Source organism: Symphalangus syndactylus, chromosome 17, assembly GCF_028878055.3.
Source record: "Symphalangus syndactylus isolate Jambi chromosome 17, NHGRI_mSymSyn1-v2.1_pri, whole genome shotgun sequence".
Lineage (NCBI taxonomy): Eukaryota > Metazoa > Chordata > Mammalia > Primates > Hylobatidae > Symphalangus > Symphalangus syndactylus.
This window is the reverse complement of record NC_072439.2, coordinates 34,168,200-34,195,270: the sequence shown is the minus strand read 5'-3', so window position 1 is coordinate 34,195,270 and position 27,071 is coordinate 34,168,200. Positions and strand designations below refer to the sequence as shown.

The 27,071-nt window shown below is 41.0% G+C and overlaps 2 pseudogenes; both read right to left on the bottom strand.

The window, feature by feature from the left end:
* LOC134732828 (olfactory receptor 9S13-like) overlaps nucleotides 1-27,071 on the bottom strand; it is a 78,412-nt pseudogene that overhangs the window by 29,312 nt on the left and 22,029 nt on the right.
* Nucleotides 1,996-4,581, bottom strand: LOC129466772 (ATM interactor-like; annotated as a pseudogene).

Genomic DNA, 27,071 nt, shown 5'->3' with positions numbered 1-27,071 from the left:
CCTCCTCCCTATTTATCTTCTTTCTGAGCTATAAGGAAATGGCCTTGGCTTCTAGACTTGAGGGTAGAAATGGTGGTCTACTACATATAATAGTGTCCTGCCTAAACTAGGTACTCAATAAATGCTCAATTAGTAAAATAACCAATGTACAAATGAAAAATTTCTTTATTACTTAAGGTTCAAGCAATTGTCATAGCTTTTCTTTTTTCTTTATTATACTTTAAGTTTAGGGTACATGTGCACAATGTGCAGGTTTGTTACATATGTATACATGTGCCACGTTGGTGTGCTGCACCCATTAACTCGTCATTTAACATTAGGTATATCTCCAAATGCTATCCCTCTCCCCTCCCCCCACCCCACAACAGGCCCCAGTGTGTGATGTTCCCCTTCCTGTGTCCATGTGTTCTCATTGTTCAATTCCCACCTATGAGTGAGAACGTGCGGTGTTTGGTTTTTCGTCCTTGCAATAGTTTTATGAGAATGATGGTTTCCAGCTTCATCCATGTCCCTACAAAGGACATGAACTCATCGTTTTTTATGGCTGCACAGTATTCCATGGTGTGTATGTGCCACATTTTCTTAATCCAGTCTATCATTGTTGGACATTTGGGTTGGTTCTAAGTCTTTAGTAATGTGAATAGTGCCGCAATAAACATACGTGTGCATGTGTCTTTATAGCAGCATGATTTATAATCCTTTGGGTATATACCCAGTAATGGGATGGCTGGGTCAAATGGTATTTCTAGTTTTAGATCCCTGAGGAATCACCACACTGACTTCCACAATGGTTGAACTAGTTTACAGCCCCACCAACAGTGTAAAACTGTTCCTATTTCTCCACATCCTCTCCAGCACCTGTTGTTTCCTGACTTTTTAATGATCACCATTCTAACTGGTGTGAGATGGTATCTCATTGTGGTTTTGATTTGCATTTCTCTGATGGCCAGTGATGATGAGCATTTTTTCATGTGTCTTTGGCTGCATAAATGTCTTCTTTTGAGAAGTGTCTGTTCATATCCTTCACCCACTTTTTGATGGGGTTGTTTTTTTCTTGTAAATTTGTTTGGGTTCTTTGCAGATTCCAGATGTTAGCCCTTTGTCAGATGAGTAGATTGCAAAAATTTTCTCCCATTCTGTAGGTTGCCTTTTCACTCTGATGGTAGTTTCTTTTGCTGTGCAGAAGCTCTTTAGTTTAATTAGATCCCATTTGTCAATTTTGGCTTTTGTTGCCATTGCTTTTGGTGTTTTAGACATGAAGTCCTTGCCCATGCCTGTGTCCTGAATGGTATTGCCTAGGTTTTCTTCTAGGGTTTTTATGGTTTTAGGTCTAACATTTAAGTCTTTAATCCATCTTGAATTAATTTTTGTGTAAGGTGTAAGGAAGGGATCCAGTTTCAGCTTTCTACATATGGCTAGCCAGTTTTCCCAGCACCATTTATCAAATAGGGAATCCTTTCCCCATTTTTTGTTTTTGTCAGGTTTGTCAAAGATCAGATAGTTGTAGATATGCGGCATTATTTCTGGGGGCTCTGTTCTGTTCCATTGGTCTATATCTCTGTTTTGGTACCAGTACCATGCTGTTTTGGTTACTGTAGCCTTGTAGTATAGTTTGAAGTCAGGTAGCATGATGCCTCCAGCTTTGTTCTTTTGGCTTAGAGACATAGATTTGGTCTTATTTATTGTTTTCTGGTTGTTTTGTGTATCCCTTTTTCCTTACTTCCTATCTTATGGTCTATTTTTGTGGTTGGGTAGTTTCTGTAGTAATAAGATTCGATTCCTTTGTTTCTCCTTTTTCTATTGGCTCTAACAGTGAGTTTATAGTTTTGCATATTTTCATCATGGTGGTTATCATCTTTTCTCTTCCAGATGTATGACTCCCTTGAACATTTCTTGTAAGTCCAGTATGGTGACTATTAATTCCCTTCATTTTTGCTTATTTGTCACATATTTTATTTCTCCTTTATTTCTGAAGCGTGGCTTTGCTGGGCATAATATTGTTGGCTAGCAGGTTTTTTTTTCTTTCATTACTTTGAATACATCATTCCATTCTCTCCTGGCCTGTAAGACTTCTGCTGAGAAATCTACTGTTAGTGTAATGGGGATTCCCTTACACATGACTTAATGTTTTTCCCAGGTTTTTTTAGAAATTTTTTCTTTGTCTTTGGCTTCTGACAATTTGACTAAAATGTGTATTAGAGAGGACATGTTTGGGTTGAATCTATTTGGGTTTCTTTGAGATTCCTACATTTGGATGTCCAGCCCTCTCTCAAGAATTGGAAGATTTTGACCTATTATTTTATTAAATATGCTTTCTGTACCATTTCCCTTATCTTCTCCTTCTAAAGTGCCCAGAATACAAATATTTGTTTGCTTAATGGTGTCCTGTAAATCCTATAGGCTTTGTTCACTTCTCTCTTTTGTTTTTCAGTCTGCCTGTTATTTCAAAAGGCCTGTTTTCAACTTCAGAAATTATTTATTCTGCTTGGTCTAGTCTCTTAAAAATTGAAAATCTTTATGGTCGAGGACCTCTTGCCACATTACTAAATTCAATGGTGGATGTCTAATAGGTATCTCAAACTCAAGCATTCTAAGTGCCTAATCTACACCACCTCTCCATCTCACCTGATAATCTCTCCTTTCCTCCAGCCCCTGGCAAATTTGCTTTAGCCACAGCCTTTCCCATCTCAATCCCATGGTTTTAGTCTTGAACCATCCCACTAGTTTTGGTTTCTCTGAAGATCTCACCTGATTGGAAACAAGTGCCTATAAATGCATCACTCTGGGCAACTATAGGTAAAGTTAGCTTCAAGCTGGGCAAAAATGTCTGTGTGAACACTAATGGGAAGAGACAATTGAGAATCAAATGACAAAATCCATTTGAGAACAAGATGGCACAGAGGAATCAAGGCTAGCCCACTGTGCAGAAGGTACAAAGGTTTTTGAGGCATAAGACAATATCTGTCTGTACATTAATTGAAGAAATGCTATTCTTTGGGCATGTGTTCCCTATTTCTTGTAAAGGATCAGACAGATTTTTACCCAGGTTCACTTGAACAGCAGTATTAATTGGCTCAATAGCAACAGGATTTACAATTTTTTGAAAGAGGCAGTCTCTTCTTAAGAGAGCAAGACTCTGAATCTAGGGCATGGATCAGGGTTCCCATTGACAAGGTGGTAGGTGCACAGACTCTGTGGCAGAAGCCTGATCAATACCTCACACCACGGGCTCAGCCAGGGAGTCAGCTGCAGGCTCAATGACAAGCATAGGAGAAAACTGCATCACAGGTAATTTAACAAGAACCACTTTGGGCTGTGGTAAATGCAACTTCTGGGGCTATTTCAGAGGTGTTGTAAGAGTCTACTTTCTGGCATTAGAGCTTCAAGATTCTTTTAAAAAAAAAGCTACTAGTTTTATTTCTGAAGCTTCTGGTTGTTGAGTGTCTGTCTAGGAGTTGGCTGGTTGCTTAGTGATTCAATGGTCTTATTGGACAACCTCTAGTTTTATAGACAGTTTTACATTTTCCTTTTCTAACTAGGTAGATCCCTGTGTTCTGCAGGGATCATGGCCAGTTTAGTAAATGTGAGACTGTAATAGCATTCCACTGGCATAGGGACAGACACACTTGCACTCAAAGATCTTGCCACAGTCTGAGTGTCATTTCAAGTCCCATTACTACATTTATGTTCTCAGCATGCATTTTCATAAAGTGCTGCTTTACGAGAGAAAATTGAGAAAATGGTCTGTGAGAGCCTCCAGGGCATCCGTCAACTGGACAACAGTAAAATTTCAGTACAGGTTTTCAAACCATTTCTTTTGCTTTTTTTTAACTTTTATTTTAAGTTCAGAGATATAAGTGCAAGTCTGCAACTTAGGTAAACTTGTGTCATGGGAGTTTGTTGTACAGATTTCATCACCCAAGTATTAAGCTTGATGCCCATTAGTTATTGTTTCTGATGCTCTCCCTCCTCCCCCTCCACCCTCCAGTAGGCCCCAGTGTATGTTGTTCCTTTCTATGTGTCCATGTGTTCTCCTCATTCAGCTTCCACCTGTAAGTAAGAACATGCAGTATTTGGTTTTCTGTTCCTGAGTAAATTTGCTGAATATAATGGCCTCCATCTCCATCCATGTCCCTGCAAAAGACACGATTCTTTTCTTTTTTATGGCTGCATAGTATTCCACTGTGTATATGTACCACATTTTCTTTATCCAGCCTATCATTGATGGGCATTTAGGTTGATTCCATGTCTTTCCTATTGTGAATAGTGCTGCAGTGAGCATACGCATGCACGTGTCTTTATAAGAGAATGATTTATATTGTTTGGCTATATACCCAGTAATGGGATTGCTGGGTTGAACAGCATTTCTGCCTTTAGGTCTTCCAGGAATCACCAAACCATTTATTATTGTTGGGTCTACTATTCCATCCTACAGGAAGTGGCTGTTGACCAAGCGCATGCTAAGCGTGGGGCTGCTGGGCAGGATCTTGCACAGCCAAGCACTGTGTGCAGGTTATTGGCCCACACTGCCTGGGACAGCTTGATCACCAACTGCTGGATCAGCTCCCAGGCTGACGGCATCAGGCTGCAGGCTGCTGTCCCTTAGCTGGGGTCCCAGAAGCCCTCACAGGCCTGAGGCAGTCTTGACTTCCCTTGTGGCTGCCAGGATGGCCAGGGGGCCAGCCGCCAGCACTGCTGTCAAGGTTCCCATACAGCCACAGAGCCTGATCATCTACACTACTCTCTGATCTGAACTATGATTATCTGTGAGTTGGTTAGTGAAAGATATTTCAACTGTATCTGCTACGCTATGTTCCTTTAATTTAGAAAAAGGCAAATATGAAAAACATGATAACCTCAATTCTGAGTAAAGGCAAGAGTATAAAAATTTCTTTGTACTTTTCTCTAATTTATTTTACTTTATTTAACACACAAGGAGACATTTCTCTACTTTAAATATCTCAATAAAGAATCTTTACTTGGTGACCATTTTTATCAAATGTGTGGCATTTGATGAAATCATATATACTTCCTCCAAAATATTATGATATAGCCTCCATTGTGACAAAGAAAACTCCACAGAACATAATATTCTTGGAAAATACTGTCTCCAGTTTGACATGCCATAGATACTAGGCGTGTTAGGCCTGTGCCATAATTCAAGTATTCTCTGGGTGGAGCTGAACAGTGAGGCAGCTATCTAATCCTAATAGCCATAATACTTTATTTCATGTTAAGTTCCCACACCAATGTTATGTTTGTCCCTTCCCAAAAATATAGAAAATCATAAAAATATCACTAGTAAAAATTCAGACTGTCATAATGTTTAGTTCTTCCTGCAAATTCAGAAAATTATCACAGTTTCAATAAAATTTCTAAGAACTTTAAAATAGGAAGAGTATCAACAATAGTTAAAATTCATGGAAATTCAATGTCTACACCAGCAATTCCTTGTTTTGCTTTCTTTTCTAGAACTGTCAAGAATAATTGCAAATAAATACCCAAAAGGAAGAGATTATATAGATTATAACTGGCTTATTAATGATTTAAATATTTATTGACTTGAACTGTGGGTGAACAATTCTTTGCATGAGAAAATGCAGGGAAATTCTAGAACTTTCACAGCTTTGCATAAAGTTATTTCTTCTTCATAGGAGCTTCCTGCATCTTTTTGGACCTTTTGGATGTGAAGTCTCTGATATCATAGATCTAATTACTCCCAGAATACATACATGCTCACAATGTAGCATCATCCTAAATTTGATGGGCTAAAACTGTGCCCACCTTGGTCATCCACCTCTAGACTGCCTAGTACCAAGTTCATATTGTGCACATTTAGTGCCTCTGACAGGTCTGATCCTATATATGAAAAGGGTCTCATTATTATATAACAGAAGCTTATACATCAAAAGCTGATTCAGCATAAACTGTTACCCCTCCCTACTCATGCCCATATCACCCACTCTTTATTCCACACATATTCTTCCTCTCAAGTCCTTTGGCTTTGGCAATTTCTCACAAAGTAATGCTCCCCTGCAGTTCTTGCCTGATTCAATTAACTTCCTTTTATCAATAGCTGTCATTTTTGTTCGTGTTAGCATCTCCCTTTCTTTGATAAATATTTCTCCCTGCTCCAGTCTTGGATTTCTGATGGCACTGTCAATCCACTCATCTCTACTTATTTGATGTCATTGGTAAACATACAAACTGACCCATTCAATTATGATACCACATTCCTATAGCTAAGAGATTGAGTCAGAGTTAAGCATATGAACCAAGATGGACCTTACGACTTTTTGATTTAGACTTGAAAAAAAAAGAGAGATGGTGCCATGCTTTCTGGACCATAGATTTCAAGGACTATATATTGGAGACTGTCTACTGTCTTCTAAGTGAAAAAATCTGTCTCAAGAAAAACACCAACCTTAAAAGAAGAAAATGGGGAGAGAGTAACTATGTTTGAGTCCCTGTGTTCCAGGTCTAGTAACACCCGAAACCAGTTACTGCTGGACTTATACGTTATGTGAATTATAAATTTCTGTCTTCACTTAAGATAGTTTGGCTTGGGTTGCTGTCATGTGAAATCAAAAGATTCCTGAGTATTCCTCCCCAGATTTTAGTTCTGTGATTTTAAACTAAGCTCTACTCTTCACCATAATACATAATTAATACCCAACAAAAATGAAACTTAGGACATTCCAACCCTATTATTGGCCAAAGTTCTAGATTCTCCCATGTTATTCTATATTTTGTCCTTACTTCTACTCCATTTCTGCATTTGACTGGATCCTGACATAGTGCCCAGTGCTCCAAGATGCTTTATTTTTTCTGGGATACATCCATGATATAAGATTATTGGTATCACAATCTCAATTCAGGAAACAGTCTTTCATATCTTGATAAGCCACACACTTTGTCATTCAAGAAAAAGAGGTATAGATATATGCCATTTTATGATTGCAGAATAATGGGTTCTCTGTGTTATCAGGGATTTAGAATTTAAAAAATGGAGGATTGGCTAACCTACTCCAGGAGGACTGCAGTAGAAGAACATAGATATATCTCTCATAATGTGACTAGAGTTAAGAATACTTGTATTCAGGGGTGTGGAGCCAAGATGGCTGAATAGGAACAGCTCCGGTCTACAGTTCCCAGCATGAGCCACACAGAAGATGGGTGATTTCTGCATTTTCGTTTGAGGTACCAGGTTCATCTCATTAGGGAGTGCCAAACAGTGGGTGCAGGACAATCGGTGCAGCGCACTGTGCACGAGCCGAAGCAGGGCGAGGCATTGCCTCACTCGGGAAGTGCAAGGGGTCAGGGAGTTCCCTTTCTTAGTCAAAGAAAGGGGTAACAGACGGCACCTGGAAAATCGGGTCAGTCCCACCCTAATACTGCGCTTTTCCAACGGGCTTGGAAAACGGCACACCAAGAGATTGTGTCCCGCACCTGGCTCGGAGGGTCCTATGCCCACGGAGTCTCGCTGATTGCTAGCACGGCAGTCTGAGATCAAACTGCAAGGTGGCAGCAAGGCTGGGGGAGGGGTGCTGGCCATTGCCCAGGCTTGCTTAGGTAAACAAAGCAGCCAGGAAGCTCGAACTGGGTGGAGCCCACCACAGCTCAAGGAGGCCTGCCTGCCTCTGTAGGCTCCACCTCTGGGGGCAGGGCACAGACAAACAAAAAATCAGCAGGAACCTCTGCAGACTTAAATGTACCTGTCTGACAGCTTTGAAGAGAGTAGTGGTTCTCCCAGCATGCAGCTGGAGATCTGAGAACGGACAGACTGCCTCCTAAAGTGGGTCCCTGACCCCCAAGCAGCCTAACTGGGAGGCACCCCCTAGTAGGGACAGACTGACACCTCACTCGGCCAGGTACTCCTCTGAGACAAAACTTCCAGAGGAACTATCAAACAGCTCAACTTGTGGTCTCACGAAAATCTGCTGTTCTGCAGCCACCACTGCTGACACCCAGCCAAACAGGGTCTGGAATGGACCTCCAGCAAACTCCAACAGACCTGCAGCTGAGGGTCCTGTCTGTTAGAAGGAAAACTAACAAGCAGAAAGGACATCCACACCAAAAACCCATCTGTACATCGCCATCATCAAAGACCAAAAGTAGATAAAACCACAAAGATGGGGAAAAAACAGAGCAGAAAAACTGGAAACTCTAAAAAGCAGAGCACCTCTCCTCCTCCAAAGGAACGCAGTTCCTCACCAGCAACGGAACAAAGCTGGACAGAGAATGACTTTGATGAGCTGAGAGAAGAAGGCGTCAGACGATCAAACTACTCTGAGCTACGGGAGGAAATTCAAAACAATAGCAAAGAAGTTAAAAACTTTGAAAAAAATTAGATGAATGGATAACTAGAATAACCAATGGAGAGAAGGGCTTAAAGGAGCTGATGGAGCTGAAAGCCAAGTTTCGAGAACTATGCAAAGATTGCAGAAGCCTCAGTAGCCGATGCAATCAACTGGAAGAAAGGGTATCAGTGATGGAAGATGAAATGAATGAAATGAAGTGAGAAGGGAAGTTTAGAGAAAAAAGAATAAAAAGAAATGAACAAAGCCTCCAAGAAATTTGGGACTATGTGAAAAGACCAAACCTACGTCTGATTGGTGTATCTGAAAATGACAGGGAGAATGGAACCAAGTTGGAAAACACTCTGCAAGATATTATCCAGGAGAACTTCCCCAATCTAGCAAGGCAGGCCGACATTCAGATTCAGGAAATACAGAGAACGCCACAAAGATACTCCTCGAGAAGAGCAACTCCAAGACACATAATTGTCAGATTCACCAAAGTTGAAATGAAGGAAAAAATGTTAAGGGCAGCCAGAGAGAAAGGTCGGGTTACCTACAAAGGGAAGCCCATCAGACTAACAGCTGATCTCTCAGCAGAAACTCTACAAGCCAGAAGAGAGTGGGGGCCGATATTCAACATTCTTAAAGAAAAGAATTTTCAACCTAGAATTTCATATCCAGCCAAACTAAGCTTCATAAGTGAAGGAGAAATAAAATCCTTTACCGACAAGCAAATGCTGAGTGATTTTGTCACCACAAGGCCTGCCCTAAAAGAGCTCCTGAAGGAAGCACTAAACATGGAAAGGAACAACCGATACCAGCCACTGCAAAAACATGCCAAATTGTAAAGACCATAGAGGTTAGGAAGAAACTGTATCAACTAACGAGCAAAATAACCAACTAACATCATAATGACAGGATCACATTCACACATAACAATATTAACTTTAAATGTAAATGGGCTAAATGCTCCAATTAAAAGACACAGACTGGCAAATTGGATAAGAAGTCAAGACCCATCAGTGTGCTGTATTCAGGACACCCATCTCACGTGCAGAGACACACATAGATTCAAAATAAAGGGATGGAGGAAGATCTATCAAGCAAATGGAAAGCAAAAAAAGGTAGGGGTTGCAATCCTAGTCTCTGATAAAGTAGACTTTAAACCAACAAAGATCAAAAGAGACAAAGAAGGCCATTACATAATGGTAAAGGGATCAATTCAACAAGAAGAGCTAACTATCCTAAATATATATGCACCCAACACAGGAGCACCCAGATTCATAAAGCAAGTCCTGAGTGACCTACAAAGAGACTTAAACTCCCACACAATAATAATGGGAGATTTTAACACCCCATTGTCAACATTAGACAGATCAACGAGACAGAAAGTTAACAAGGATATCCAGGAATTGAAATCAGCTCTGCACAAAGTGGACCTAATAGACATCTACAGAACTCTCCACCCCAAATCAACAGAATATACATTTTTTTCAGCACCACACCACACCTATTCCAAAACTGACCACATAGTTGAAAGTAAAGCTCTCCTCAGCAAATGTAAAAGGACAGAAATTATAACAAACTGTCTCTCAGATCACAGTGCAATCAAACTAGAACTCAGGATTAAGAAACTCACTCAAAACTGCTCAACTACATGGAAACTGAACAACCTGCTCCTGAATGACTACTGGGTACATAACGAAATGAAGGCAGAAATAAAGATGTTCTTTGAAACCAACAAGAACAAAGACACAACATACCAGAATCTCTGGGACACGTTCAAAGCAGTGTGTAGAGGGAAATCTATAGCACTAAATGCCCACAAGAGAAAGCAGGAAAGATCCAAAATTGACACCCTAACATCACAATTAAAAGAACTAGAAAAGCAAGAGCAAACACACTCAAAAGCTAACAGAAGGCTAGAAATAACTAAAATCAGAGCAGAACCGAAGGAAATAGAGACACAAAAATCCCTTCAAAAAATTAATGAATCCAGGAGCTGGTTTTTTGAAAAGATCAACAAAATTGATAGACTGCTAGCAAGAATAATGAAGAAGAAAAGAGAGAAGAATCAAATAGATGCAATAAAAAACGAAAAAGGGGATATCACCACCGATCCCACAGAAATACAGTCTACCATCAGAGAATACTACAAACACCTCTATGCAAATAAACTGGAAAATCTAGAAGAAATGGAGAAATTCCTTGACAAATACACCCTCCCAAGACTAAACCAGGCAGAAGTTGAATCTCTGAATAGACCAATTACAGGCTCTGAATTTGTGGCAATAATCAATAGCTTACCAACCAAAAAGAGTCCAGGACCTGATGGATTCACAGCCAAATTCTACCAGAGGAACAAGGAGGAACTGGTACCATTCCTTCTGAAACTATTCCAATCAACAGAAAAAGAGGGAATCCTCCCTAACACATTTTATGAGGCCAGCATCATCCTGATACCAAAGCCTGGCAAAGACACAACCAAAAAAGAGAATTTCAGACCAATATCCTTGATGAACATTGATGCAAAAATCCTCAATAAAATACTGGCAAACCAAATACAGCAGCACATCAAAAAGCTTATACACCATGATCAAGTGGGCTTCATCCCTGGGATGCAAGGCTGGTTCAACATACACAAATCAATAAATGTAATCCAGCATATAAACAACCAAAGACAAAAACCACATGATTATCTCAATAGATGCAGAAAAGGCCTTTGACAAAATTCAACAACCCTTCATGCTAAAAACTCTCAATAAATTAGGTATTGATGGGATGTATCTCAAAATAATAAGAGCTATCTATGACAAACCCACAGCCAATATCATACTGAATGGGCAAAAACTGGAAGCATTCCCTTTGAAAACTGGCACAAGACAGGGATGCCCACTCTCACCACTCCTACTCAACATAGTGCTGGAATTTCTGGACAGGGCAATCAGGCAGGAGAAGGAAATAAAGGGTATTCAATTAGGAAAAGAGGAAGTCAAATTGTCCCTGTTTGCAGATGACATGATTGTATATCTAGAAAACCCCATTGTCTCAGCCCAAAATCTCCTTAAGCTGATTAGCAACTTCAGCAAAGTCTCAGGATACAAAATCAATGTACAAAAATCACAAGCATTCTTGTACACCAATCACAGACAAACAGAGAGCCAAATCATGAGTGAACTCACATTCACAATTGCTTCAAAGTGAATAAAATACCTAGGAATCCAACTTACAAGGGATGTGAAGGACCTCTTCAAGGAGAACTACAAACCACTGCTCAATGAAATAAAAGAGGACACAAACAAATGGAAGAACATTCCATGCTCATGGGTTGGAAGAATCAATATCGTGAAAATGGCCATACTGCCCAAAGTAATTTATAGATTCAATGCCATCCCCATCAAGCTACCAATGACTTTCTTCACAGAATTGGAAAAAACTACCTTAAAGTTCATATGGAACCAAAAAAGAGCCCATATCGCCAAGTCAATCCTAAGCCAAAAGAACAAAGCTGGAGGCATCACGCTACCTGACTTCAAACTATACTACAAGGCTACAGTAACCAAAACAGCATGGTACTGGTACCAAAACAGAGACACAGATCAATGGAACAGAACAGAGCCCTCAGAAATAATGCCACATATCTACAACTATCTGATATTTGACAAACCTGACAAAAACAAGAAATGGGGAAAGGATTCCCTATTTAATAAATGGTGCTGGGAAAACTAGCTAGCCATATCTAGAAAGCTGAAACTGGATCCCTTCCTTACACCTTATACAAAAATTAATTCAAGATGGACTAAAGACTTAAATGTTAGACCTAAAACCATAAGAACCCTAGAAGAAAACCTAGGCAATACCATTCAGGACATAGGCACATGTATACATATGTAACAAACCTGCACGTTGCGCACATGTACCCTAAAATTTAAAGCATAATAATAATAAAAATTTTAAAAAGTAAGCTCATAACATGGCAGCTGAACTTCTTTAGAGCAAACAAATGAAAGAATGGCCAAAACAAAAGGATTTTATAACCTAATGTTAGAAGTGACATCACATCACTTTTATCATATGCTATTTGTTAGAAGAAAGTCACCTAGTCCAGCCCATATTCAAGAGGAGGAGAGCACACAAAGACATGAATAGCAGGAAGCAGGGATGATTTGGGAAACATTACATGCAGCCTATTACAGTCCACCCTCTGGCACAGCCCACCAATGATTCATGTCCCTCCCACATGCAATATATATTCCACCCTTCTCGAAGTCATCAAAGGTCTCATCTTGTTATAGTTTCCAATCAAAATCCACAATCTCATCATCTAAACCAGGTCCAGGTGTAGATGAAGCTCCTTGGGTGTAGTTCCATAGGTACATACAGCCCCCTAACTACTGTTCTCAATCTGTAGACCTGTGAAACTAAAAAAGACAAGTTAACATCCCCACACACACCCAACATACAATGATGGGGTAGGCATAGAATAACAACTATAACTATTACCACTCAAAAATATGAAATGAAAAGGAATTACTGGTCCAGAAAAATTATGAAATCCAGCTGAAAATGATGGAAACTCCTTGATTCATTCAAAGCTTGGGAGTCATTCACTATTCCTCTTGGGCCCTTGGTCCTGCCCTCTGAGTCATTTGTCTTCTTTCATGAAAAGTAGCACACAATTGTAGCTGAATAGTTTTCTCAGCCTTCTTCCTTCCAGTAGAATTACAGTGACCCAAATGTCTTTTTTTATTTTGTACTGTCTTCAATCCAAGATGACAGAGTTTCTGCTGATATAACTCATTTGGGAATTTTATGGATCTCCAGTGTATCTTCTTGATGCTTGCTTCATTAGATAAAAACCACAGCTAAGGCCTGAAAGATCTTTAAAGGTCTTAGTATCCTTATTATTTTATTGAAAGGACCACTGAAACACACTCTTAACTTCTTTAAAAGGTATTTTGTGCCTGGTACTCAGGCACCACCTTGATATTTCTGAAGTCTTAAAGTATTACAGTCACACTCTTGATATCACCTCTGGACTAGTTTTCCTGACAGTGCCCAGATTTGGACCCTTACTCAGAAACCATTTCTTAATTTTAGCATCATTTATCATTAGAAGAGAATTTCAAAAACTATCAAGTCCTGGATCTCTCCTGTTTAAGTGTTTACTTCAACTTTCCTCTCTCCTCTTACTATAACCATCAAGAAGAAATCAAGTGGCATCTTCAACACTTTGCTTAGAAATCTCCTTAGCTAGATTACCCAGTTCACATTTTCCACTTTCCGCTTAACTGCAGGAGACAGTGTTGCTAAGCTTTTGTCGCTAAATAACAAAGGTCTTTCACAGTTTCCAGCGAGATTTTCTTCAGTTCCCTGAAAGCCTTCATCCACAGCATCCTCAAGGTCCAAAATTCTATGAAAAGTATTTTCAAAGTTAAGCTTTCACCAGTAGTCTTCTAAAATCCTTAAAAGCTTTCCAGCTTCTACCCACTCCCTAGCCCCAAAGCCATTCCTACATTTTAGGTAGTTGTTATGGCAGTACCCCACTTCAAAAGCTGTATTTTCTATCTATTGCTGCTTAACAAGTTACTTCCAAAACCTAGTGGCTTAAACAGCAAACATCTATTATCTCACAGTTTCATTGATCAAGGAATCTAAGTGTTGATTAGCTGAATTACTCCAGACTCCAACTCAGTAAGGAGAAGTTCCAAGTTTATTTGCCAGCAGGTCAGCAGGACTTCTCTTCCTACTACCTATCCCACTAATAACCAAGTCCTTACCACTCCTCAGCTCCCAGGGCCCTGTAGGTTTTCTGTGGGAAAATAAACCTAAGAGACAGTGTTGTCTTCAAACTTTCTCTTGCCTCATCCCCATTTTTTCCTCCAAGTCTTGTATCTCATTTCAGTGCTCTACTTCTCTGCAAACCACATCCAGTGTTCCTTCTATACTTCACCTTTATTTGAAATAGAATCGCCCTATTAATAGAGGCATGAGGCAGACAAATGCCTAGGTAGATAGGGGCAGATCCCCAGTGAAACCCCACCTTCGAGCCAAACACAATTTAAAGCCTGAAAGCCAAGCTACAAGTGAAATCCACAGACCAGATTGAGAACCTGCCTTCCTGTTTGGTGCACTTTCCTCTGATTGATATCCACCATTCACCTATTTTACATATGACTACCCTTCCCTAATTGGTTTTTGTAACACTATCATGCCCACCTTTGAGTGATGCCTCTTTATTTTTTACTTTCTTTCATACTCACAAACCAATCAGCATGCACTCCCCTATTCTGAGCCCATAAAAGCCCCGGACTTAGGCCCACTGGGAGAGTGACAATCCAATTTCAGATGACAGACCATCTTCCCATAGCCTCTCCACTGAGAGCTGTTTTGTTGCTCAATAAAATTCTCCACCCTCATCACCTTCAATGGTAGGCATATCCTCAACACCCACTCCTGTTGTCTCTTCCCTTAGAATCCCTCTTGGATTCACTCTACTCCTGTATTTCAACAGCCCTCACATAGTCCACATGTGACCAACTGTCAGAGACTGCAACAAATGGTCACACATTCTTTGCCTCCCTACAGCCACCCTCTTTGGTAGTGCCCTTCTACACGGACTCTGGAATTGGCCATGTGGCTTGCTTTGGGCAATGTGACACTAGCAAACACAATGCGAGCAGAAACACTAAAAGCATATCCTCCGACTACCATGTGAACAAGCCTGGGCTAGCTTACTAGATGATAAAAGACACGTAATCCACTTGCCCCCTTCATCCCACCTGACAGTAATCTCACATACACACACACACCATGGCAGAACTGCCCAGCTGGCCACTGAGGAGGCATGGGTGAGCCTATCAAAGACCAACAGAAGAACTACCCAAATGAGCCTATGCTAAATTGCCAAGCCACAAAATCATAAACTAAATAAATGATGTTGTATAAGCCATTAAGTATTAGGGTGATTTATGAATCAATGAAAATTAGCCAATACACTAACAAAAAGTAAATATATGTGACAAACACATGGTGACCCTTGATTAAGGATCTAGGACTAAGAAATCGAGATAAGAGAGTGTTTTCCCATGTAAGTTGAAATTGATTTGATAAAATCAGGAAATTGAACCTGGCCTCTTCTCATGTATGGTCACAGGCTACAGGAAGTTATCAAGGAAATAAGCTCTAAACAGGAAGCCAACTGAGGCAGAACTATTTCTTTTTCTTCTGGAGCATTCAATGCTCTCCCCACTGGGCAACTGGCCTCTAAGGTGAGACTCAGATGGGGATACTGGCCTGGTGGATTTTGAAATTCTAGTCCCAAGGAGCCTGACTTATGCATATTCTATGTGAAATAAGATTGTAAAGTATCCAGAAAAGCTCAAAAGTCACTTGTGGCCTGAAGTCCCACACTCTCATCAGGAGCATTTCTGGGCCACCCTTCTCCAAGGACTCTGTCCCCTGATAATAAAATTCTCAGATGGTCTACAAGAGAGGTGCCCAGAGCTGCCCAGTCTGAATATGTATTTCTCAAAAGGTTCAGAAAATGGACAGGAGGGCTGGGTGCAGTGGCTCATGTCTGTAGTCCCAGCATGGGAAGCCGAGGTGGGTGGATTGCTTGAGTGCAGGAGTTTGAGACCAGCCTGGGCAACATGGTGAAACCCCGTCTCTACTAAAAATACAAAAAAAAATTAGCCAGCCAGGCACAGTGGCTCACGCCTGTAATCCCAGCACTTTGGGAGGCCGAGGCAGGCGTGAGGTCAGGAGTTCGAGACCAGCCTGGCCAACATGGCGAAACCCCGCCTCTACTAAAAGTACAAAAATTAGCCAGGTGTGGTGGCAGGTGTCTGTAATCCCAGCTACTCAGGAGGCTGTGGCAGGAGAATCGCTTGAACCCGGGAGCCAGAGGTTGCAATGAGCCAAGATCGTGCCACTGCACTCCAGCCTGGTTGACAAGAGTGAGATTCTGGCTAAAAAAAAAAAAAAAAAATCAGCCAGGTGTGGTGGTGCACGCCTGTAATCCCAGCTACTTCAGAGGCTGAGGCAGGAGAATCACTTGAACCTGGGGGGCAGAGGTTGCAGTGAGCCAAGACCACATCATTGCACTCCAGCCTGGGCTACAAGAACGAAACTCCATCTCAAAAAAATAAAATAAAATAAAATTAGCAGGGCATAGTGGCTCAGCTACTGTGGTCCCAGCTACTGAGGAGGTTGAGGTGGGAGGATTGCTTGAGCCCAGAAGGTGGAGGCTGCAGTGAGCCAAGATGGCACCACTGCACTCCAACCTGGGTGACAGAGTGAGACCCTGTCACAAAAAAAAAAAAAAAAGAAGAAGAAAAGAAAATAGGCAGGAGGAGGATGTACCCATCTGCTTACTTCCCAACCTGAGTCAGTCTTGATTGAATGTTTTTCTTTCCTTTCACCAAACCCCATAGACACACAATTTATGAGCCAGGTTAAGGTAAACAAATGCTGTATCTGCTAACAATACGCAGTCTCATATTAAGCACTAGTACGCTGCATTCGTAGCTTGCAAATTTATCCCATCTTCCATTTCAAAGTTATTATGATGTGAAAATAATTCCTGTATAAGGCCCCCATGGGAACTGTGGAATGGGAGGTGGGGGCTGAGGACCTAGGACATTGCTTTTAGCATGTCTATGTGTAGAAGGGACCAAATTCTCAAGTCATGGACTCAATATTCCAGAGATAATCTGGGTAAATGGCTCCCTCTAGTGGGACATGTTATTTTTACAACGTCTCACACATGCCACGTGTTAAGAAATTCTTGAGAGGACTGAAATTCTCAAGCAGTGGAATCACTGACCAGGAATGATCTAAACAAACACTTCCCTCTAGTGGAGATTTCTTCTTTAGAAAATGTCAAACACTGAAGGAGAGTACTCACAGATTAATAAACTCTGCCTAAATACAATTGCCAAGTAGGAGCCTTAAGGGCACTCAATAAAAATTAAAATATCACCAGGCATGGTAGCTCACACCTGTAATCTCAGCACTTTTAAGAGACAGAGGCAGGCAGCTCAATCAAGGTCAGGAGTTTGAGACCAGCCTGACCAACATGGTGAAAACCTGTCTTTACTTTTTTTAATTTTAAGGAAAAATAAAGAAAAAATTAAAATATAAAAATAAAATTATTAAAGAAAATCGTTATAATTGACCATACATCTGCTCTTTCCATATCATACCTCAAGTAGGGAAAACAATAACTTGAAGCTTTCTTTTCCTCCCTTTGTAATAATGTGCGCCAAGGTCTTCTATGAGGTGGAGGAGGACAATGGAGCTCAGAACTGCTGTAACTTGCAATGCTGTTTTAACATGTGTAAAGTAATTTTTGTTTTTATCCTCAAAAGGCAACACCTTCTGGGGGGTGGGGATATGGATGAAGGAAGAAGAAAGGGAGGAAATAAAGGCTAAAGAAGAACTGAAGAGGAAAAGAAAGGAAAGGAACAAAAAAAAAATTGGAAGGCGAGAAGGAAGAAGGTGGGAGGGAGAGGAAATTAGGAACCCCGTAACCTCGAGGCTGCCATTTACAAATAGATTTTAAGGTGTTTTCAAAGGAAGGGTTCTCACAAAATTACTCTGTACTTGGAAATTTCCTTGTAAGTACGAGATTTTTAAATATATTATTGAAATATGAAACTTGATTTGTGAAGACACAAAACTTTAACTTCTATTTAAAAGGTGAACATATGGATATGACCTGACCAGATAGGTTGGATGCTTGGAACAAATCTAATGAGCAAAATTATATTTCTAGATTTCAGTATTTCTAAGACCATCCATGGTTTCTAGATATAAGAATTGAGGCCGGGCGCGGTGGCTCACACCTGTAATACCCACACTTTGGGAAGCCAAGGTGAGTGGATCACTGGAGGTCAGAAGTTTGAGACCAGCCTGGTCAACATAGTGAAACCCCATCTCTACTAAAAATAAAAAATAAAAATTAGCTGGGCATGGTGGCGCATGCCTGTAATCCCAGCTGCTCGGGAGGCTGAGGCAGGAGAATCGCTTGAATCTGGGAGGCGGAGGTTGCAGTGAGCTGAGATCTTGCCACTGCACACTGTAGGCAACAGAGAAAGACTCCGTCTCAAAAAAACAAAAAACAAAGAAAGTGTTATCAAAATCCCAAAATAGCAGAACTAGAATAATTGGCATATGGGGATTCACTACAATCTTCTCTGTTTTGCCTGTCTATAAAAAATTATTAACTTTTTTAACGTGAAAATATAAAATGGGTGGTGCTCAAATCAAATCACTAACTTTTTTGGTCTAAGGTTTGATATACTTTCTAAATAAAAAGAGAACAGAGACAGACTTCAGCAGCCCTGATAAGGTAAAGCAATCACAGATCAAAGTCAGAAACATTTAAATGGCCACAGGCCAACAATCAGGCTTGTTTTTAGTTTAGTTTTAGAGAAAAGTTTAAAGCCTTAAAGCAAACGTGGCTTGAGTTCTTAGCCATTCTATTCATTGTATCTTGAAATCATGGTGGTCTAAGAAACACTAAAATCTACAGATACATTTGCTCATCTGATTTGTCCCAAGCATCCAAACTGTCTCACCAGGTCACATCTATATATTCATCTTTTAAGTAGGCATTTCAAAAGAAAAATTTCACACCTTTACAAATAAAGTTTTATGTCTCAATAAAAATGCTTTAAAAATTTATACTCAGAAGGGAATTTCCAAATAGAAAGCAATTTCTGGGAATCAATCATCTGAACACCTTTAAATCAATTTGTACACAACAGTTTCAAGATTACAGTCTCTCTCTCTCTCTCTACCCCACTCCCCAAAAGCACTTTTCAACATCTTTCTAAGCGGAAAAGAGACAAGAAACTCCTTTTTGTTTCTGGTAAAAGCAATTTTAAGGTGATTAAAGTAGCATGTTCACAATATTTTAAATGTGCATCATTCTCAGCTGGTGTTTATGTGAGAAAACATGTTTCATTCCAAAAACTCCAGACATTTCAACAAAAGCATTGTGTAGACTTGAGTTACATTCTAAATACACAGAGAGAGAATTTGAAAGAGGCGTCCTGAGAAAGAATATGCATATTGAATGCCACTGGCTAGAAGACAGGCTATGTTGTTACATACAACGCAACTATTTGTTAACAACCATGTTAATTGATGATCAGGTGTGATGTTTTAAGCATTTTCTATCCAAGCATAATAGTTTGTTATTTATGATAACATGTTACTTTATTATGTTTCAGGCAATTGGTTGAAGGTTTAGGGTAGATATGTATCACATAATATTTTTTCCCACTCAAAGTGATGAGAAATAGGTTCCCAGTTAGCATATTCACACAGAACATCTGATTTTCATGAACAGATTATTGATATTAAACAGGAGATGGCTATGATTCAGATATCTCAACACAGCATTGGAAGCCTGAAGACAACAAAACAATACCTTAGAAATTCTAAAGAAACATTAATTCCATCTAGACTACTATACCCAGCCAACTCTCAATCAAGTACAAAAATGGAATACTTTCTTCAGATGTGCAAAGTACCAAAAATTGTATTCCACCATCCAGTAGCACATGGAGCTACTGAAGTGTATACCCTCCCAAAACAAAAGTAAGCTAAGAAAGAGAAAGACATTGGGTCCAATAAGCAGGAGCTCTGATTAAAAGAGAGATGAAAGACATCTCCAGACACCGCCAGATAGAAGCTATGCTGAAGGCTGGAGAAAAATCAGTCCAGAGGGCAGCCTATAGACACCCACCTTCCACATACTACCCTCCACCAAATACACCACAAACACCCATAGGCCCATCATACTTAAACTACATACAATTCACACCTCACTCATGGCAATACACACTGCACACAGGCTACAGGCTTGGTCCCCAGAGTCTGTGACTAATGGAAATATTGGACATTCTTTCTCGGTCCCAAGTTTAAGAAAAGACTGTTTTTCTCGGTTCCAAAATCAAAACAGACTTCTGATGACCTTCCAAGCCAGAGGTCCCCTCCTTCAGTGGGGCAATTCCTCAAGAGCCTCTTTCTACTTCACACACACTCTGAGTGTCACCCCCACTTTCAGGGGTCACCTAGCCCTTCAGTCATTCAGCCAACCATCCACATCTCCACCTATCCATCCTCTGTTCATCTGGCCAATTGCCCATCCATTTATGTGCCTATGTGTCCACCAATCAATCAAGTTGACCATCTATCCTGGACTTGTCAGGGTAGTTTTCAGACCCACAAAGAGCCTTAACACAAACTCCTTTCTAGGAAGCTGCTGTTCCACCTTCATTTCGTATCTCTGTGAATGATGCAGGAGAGCTACCCCTGGAGGAGGAAGCCTGGCTCACTTTCTCTGTCCTCAGGCCCAGAGGCCTGAATTTTTTCCCAGAGTGTTTTCAGTCCAAGGTTGGATGAATCCACAGATATGGAACCCATGGATATGGAGGTTGACTATATACATATGCACACAGTCATCCCTCGGTATCCATGGGAGAATGGGTCCAGGACTCCCTACAAATACCAAAATCCAAGGGTGCTCAAGTCCCTTACATAAAATGGTGTAGGATTTCCAGATAACCTATGCGCATCCCCCATACACTTTAAATCATCTCTAGATTACTTATAATACCTAATACAATGTAAATGCTATGTAAACAGTTGTTATACTCTACTGGTTTTTTCATTTGTATTATTTTTTACTGTTGTCTTGCTATTTTTCTTTGTTTTCCAAATATTTCTAATCTGCTGCTGGTTGAATCTACAGTTGCAGAGCCCATGGATACTGAGGGCTGACTACATCTATATACAGTCATGCACCGCATAAGGACATTTTGGCCAATGATGGTCCACATATACAGTGGTGGTCCCATAAGATTATAATACCACATTTTTACTGTACTTTTTCTCTATACAGATACACAAATACTTACATTGTATTACAATTGCCTACAGTAATCAGTACAGTGACATGCTGTACAGGTTTGTAGCCTGGGAGCAATAGGCTGTACCATATAGCCTAGGTGTGTAGTATGCTGTACCATCTAGGTTTGTGGAATTACACTCTATGATGTTCACACAATGATGAAACCACCTAATGAGTCATTTTCAGAATGTACTCCATCATTAAGTGATGTATAATGGTATTATTCATGACAAGATTATCTTACCTGATAGGGAAAATCCAGTTATTCATTCCTAAAGAATAGAGTCTTTGGTGGTCTTACTCTACTGGTTTTCCCCTGCAACCTGCACACCAGACAATCCCTTGGGGGTTGGTTTGGCTTGGTTGGTTTGGGGTTTGGTTAGGATCACTATGTTTTCCCTCTTGGGTTTTAAAGTGAGCACCTTCCTGCTCACATTGTATGACAACCCTATATCAATAATATAATCATCATCAATCACCCCACCTAACATGAGATTATCCTCTTTTTTGCTTATGTGTATGTGTCATGAGAAGGCTTAAATGGACAGAAATAAGTCTGAACTGCTAATTCTATGAAACCATTATTTTGTCCCTGGTAGTGGCATTCTTGCTATGTTGGTTAAGGTACAGGTTAACTGCTATAACAAAGAAACTCAATAGCACAGTGGATTAAATAAGATTAAATTTCTTTTTCTGTAATGAAACAGAGATATGCTGTCCAAAGGTGAGAGGTCTGGACCTGCCAGTGTGGATCTGCTATACGAAGTGATGCCAAGATCCAGCTCCCTCCAATATCCTTGCTCCTGCCATCTCCTTAACTCCTCATACACAGGAGTATGAGGGTATGTGTTACCTCCATACCCTCGTACTAACCCAAAAGAAGGGACAGAGAAATTCTGTGTAGGCAGCTTGAACATTAAGGAGATCACTGTCTTAGTATATTTTCTGCTGCTGTAACAGAATATCACAGACTGGGTAATTTATAAACAATAGACATTTACTTGGGTCATGGTTCTGGAGGCTGCTGGGAAGTCCAGAGCATGGCGCTGGCATTTAGTGAGGGCCTCTGTGCTACAGGAGGTGGCAGCCAGAATAGCAAAAGAGTATGCATGGGAGAGAGAGCCCATATAACAAAGCCACCCGCACAATAACCCACTCTCGAGAAAACGGCATTCATTAATCCACTCATGAAGGTGGAGCCCCCATGACCTAATCACTTCTTTAAAAGCCCACCTCCCAACATTGTTGCAATAGGGATTAAGTCTCTGACACATAAATTTTGGAAGATGCATTCAAACCATAGCAGTAACCCAGAAGTTTCCCACATGAATTCTGCTCACATCATTGACCCAAATTTAGTGATTTGATCACATTTTAAAACAAGAAAGCTTAATAACAGTGGATTCTTGCTTGGCAACCAAGTGCCCAGCTAAAAATAGGGGAGTTTTTTTGCTAAAAAGTCGAGAGTAAAATGGATAATGAAAGGCCATTTATACCTCCTTAATGTACTAATATCTCTAAATTAACAAAGCCCAGAGTCACAAGGACAGGAAGCAAATATTTTACTAGTAAGTCATTAGGTTTAGTGGCAAGGGGTGCCACTCCTACTTCAACCCCCTGGTTATCAATGTATTTTGTATTTGTATTTTGGCTATCTGACTATTGTATTTCAGTTATAGGAGAATACCACATATTGGTCTGGGGGTTCAGAGCCTATGTCTCACATATAAGAGATCACTCAAATTTTTCAGTTTTTTTCTACCAACTGGTGCTGTATTTGAGTTTTTAATTGGCCATTCTATTATTCAAAAAAGGCCAGGTGCTTCTGGGGAATGAAGTTACAGGGTAATCCCAATGAGTCCTGTGAGCATTAGCACATTGTCTCACTTGTTGTGCTATATATTTGTTCCTTGGTTAGATGCGATATTTGTGAAATATCATGACAACAAATGCAGCATTCAGTAAGTCCATGGATGGTGACGCTGGAAGATGCAGGCAGACAGGAAGGGTAAATCCATGCCCAGAGTAAGCGATTATCTCAGTGAGTGCAGAGCATTGCCTCCTTCGGGCAAGCGGTACAATGTAATCAAACTATCCCCAGGCATATTAGTTACCCATTGCTATGTAATAAATTACTACAAAACTTCCCTGCCTAAAACCACAGACAATTATCATCTCACAGTTTGAGTTGGCCAAGAATCCAGGAGAGAGCAATGAGCTGGGTGCCTCTAGCTCAGGGTCTCTCATGAGGATAGAGTCAAGCTGTCATCAAGGGTACAGTCACCTTAAGGGACAACTGAGGTTGGAAAATCCACTTCTAAACTCATTCATGTGCCTGTTGGCAGGCCTCAGATCTATTTCCAGGCTCACTCACATGGTTACTGGCAGGCTTTGGCTCTTCCTCATGTGAGTCTCTCCACAGGCTGCCGAGTGTCCTCAGTATGGCAACTTGTGAGAAGGGGGAAGAGAAAGACAGAGACAGAGGCAGAGGAGAACCAGACAGGACCCAAGATGAAAGCCAAGTCTTTTTGCAACATAATGTCAGATACCCATCACTTTTGCCATGTTCCCTTCATTAAAAGCAGGTCACTGGTTCCAACCTACACTAAAAGGGAGAGAATTACACAAATGCATGACTATCAGAAGATGAGAATCATGGAGAACTATCTTAGAGGCTGCCTACAACACCAAGCTATTGTTACTGGCAAGTTACACATTCGGCCATGGCATAGCCAGACTAGCCTTGGTGAGGGGAACCATTGTTGGTAAGCCTATGCCTAACCTTCATCCCTTCCACCATGGACATTTTGATTGTGATCCCTTGAATAAGCACCGGAGATGCTGGAGAAGCCTGACTGATATCTACCAGCTGGGTCATCTTGATCCCTAAGTATTAACAGTATCTTCTGCAGTGAGAGACCTTACATGAGCATTCTCATTGTCTCACCATTGTCTCACATATTCACAAATAGTCTCACAGTCTGGACCCATTTTCAAAAGCTCATTCATAGTATAGTAAGATGGTTGAGAGCATGAACTCTGCAGCCAGATCACCTGGATTCAAATGCCAGCTCAGCCATTTACTAGCTGTATGGTCTTGTTCAAGTGCCTAACCACTCTGTGCCTCAGATTCCTCTTCAGTAAAGTGAGCATAATAGTTGAAACTACCCCACAGTGTTTTGGGAGGATTCAATAAGTTAATATATAAAAAGTGCTTAGAACAATATCTGACACAGAGTGAGCATTACAGAAGTGTTAGTGATGATGATGATGATGATGAGGATGATGATCCCCAGAATGCCTTGTCACTCATTCTCCTGTATTGTTCCTTCTACTACCTAAACCTCCTAACAAACAAACCATTAGCTGCTGCTCATGGATCAATGTAAATCCATATCTCAGGCCATCCTTCTTCCAGGAAAAGCAGACTCTTTAAGTTGTACTACCAAAATTCTGCTCAGCAGGCATTTTTCTTCTCCACTGTTCCTCAGGTCACCCCTTTTGTCCTCAGGGTCAACCCCCATTACTGGGGCTATAATGCCATAGACGTCCATATCTAGTTAGTCCCAGCAGAGTTGTGCAAAGTTCTCTGTAAAGCTGTGCCCAAATATTTTTCCTCCTCCATCAACCAGTCATGAGGAACACTTCATGAGGCCATAGGAAGAAAGGACATTAGTGTGTCAAGAATAGACATGATGGGAGTGTGGACCATGAACTGGTGGAATGTCCTTGTGACTTCAGGACTTCTTCAAGTCTGATCTCATGTATGCCTCTTCACTTGAAGATGGGGTGCTTCTGGGCCTGACCATGCAGCTTTATCAATTGGGAAACACCCAGGTCATAAAGGGCAGCTCAGATTGCAGAGTCACCTGGTATCCCAGGGTCAGGTGTTTATCCTCTGCCAGAGATCAAATAACAAGCAATGGCTCAGAGCGGTGGCTCGTGCTTGTAATCCCAGCACTTTGGGAGGCCAAGGCAGGAGGATCGCTTGAGCTCAAGAATTTGAGACCAGCCTGGGGAACATAGCGAGACCTCATTGCTACCAAAAAATTTTTAAAACTTAGCCAGGCATGGTGGCGCACACCTGTAGTCCCAGCTACTCAAGTGGGCTGAGGCAGAAGGATTGCTTGAGCCCAGGAGGTCGAGGCTGCAATGAGTCCTGATTGTGTCACTGCACTCCAGCCTGGATGACAAAGTGAGACCCTGTCTCAAAAATACATAAGTAACATGGCCGGGCGCGGTGGCTCACGCTTGTAATCCCAGCACTTTGGGAGGCCGAGGCGGGCGGATCAAGAGGTCAGGAGATCGAGACCACAGTGAAACCCCGTCTCTACTAAAAATACAAAAAAAAAAAATTAGCTGGGCGTGGTGGCGGGCGCCTGTAGTCCCAGCTACTCGGAGAGGCTGAGGCAGGAGAATGGCGGGAACCCGGGAGGCGGAGCTTACAGTGAGCAGAGACTGTGCCACTGCACTCCAGCCTGGGCGACAGAGTGAGACTCCGTCTCAAAAAAAAAAAAAAAAAAAAAAAAATACATAAGTAACAAACAAGGAGATATTTCTCAAAAGTATAAAGTTACTTGGTGAAGAGGGCGTGGACTTTCTCTGAATCCTTGGGGCCTCCACTACAACTCTCCTGTGAGTCTGGCTTTTCACAGGCTCCAAACAGCACCAATTCAGCCATGGCACTTCTCACACCTTCAGATTCCCTTAGTCATAAAAGCCAGCAGCAGAATTAGCTGTATTGCAGCCTGGACCAGCCAATATCCTTCTCTTACTCTGGGCCCCTGGCAAAGCTACAAGTTTTATGTGTTTAGCTGAAAATATAAAAGTCCTAAGCCTGACAGTTTCTTTCTTTAAACTGCCAGAGCAGTTAAGAACAGCAACCAAACTCACTGTCATTTAACTCCTTGTACCCATACCATGCTAAGGAATCACCATTCAGCAGCACTTCAGATGATGATAGGTAGTTATTTATGTAACTGTTTCACATCGGAAGGCTGAAAACCAAAGACTACCAGCCTTCCATCCTCCAATAGTACTGAATCCTCATTGTCTTTAAATCCAATGAGATCAAATGATCAATCCCAGATTCCCACCGTTGCAACAATTTCTGGTACTAAACTCTGTGTCAGTATATGTCAGAGTTCAATTGCAAATAATGGATACCATCCTAGCTAGTTTAAGCAAAAATATGTTTAATTCAGATAATTAGGTGCTTACAACACAAAATCAATGGAAGGACTAGAAGAGCATATTCTCATCTAAGCTTCTAGAAATGAGTTTTAGAATAACACTGTAGATCAGACCTGCCAAGGAATTTGCTACCACTGCCAAAGTCAAGAAAGTGGGGCACTAGGAAGACATTGCCCCAACTGCTGGCTCCAAAACCACATCACCTCCAGCTCCATCCATGCTAGGCAAAATGGATACTCCAGACCTTGCCTTTGGACACCCACAGCACTGAGACCTCTGCTACAACTGCCACAGAAAACCTTAACTAACCTTTTCAGGAGAAACAACAGAAGCAAGAGAAGCACAGCCTCTGCCTCACTTCTTCTGCCTTGACTTGAATAAGAAGAAGTCACTTGTGGGAAGATCAGGGCAAGAGCCTCTGGACAGATGGAACAGAAAGTGCAAAGAACCTGAAATGTATAAGAGAAAGAGAAAGAAGGCTAGCATGGCTGGAGCATAATGAACAAGGAAGACAGAGCAAGGTGTTTTTAAACATAGGTTGTATTATTATTATTCAGATATGGTATAACCAACAGATCAGGAGACAAGCCATTGAAAAGATAGTCTATTACAATTCCTGAGAAGGGGGACACGCCACACCATACAGGGCCACA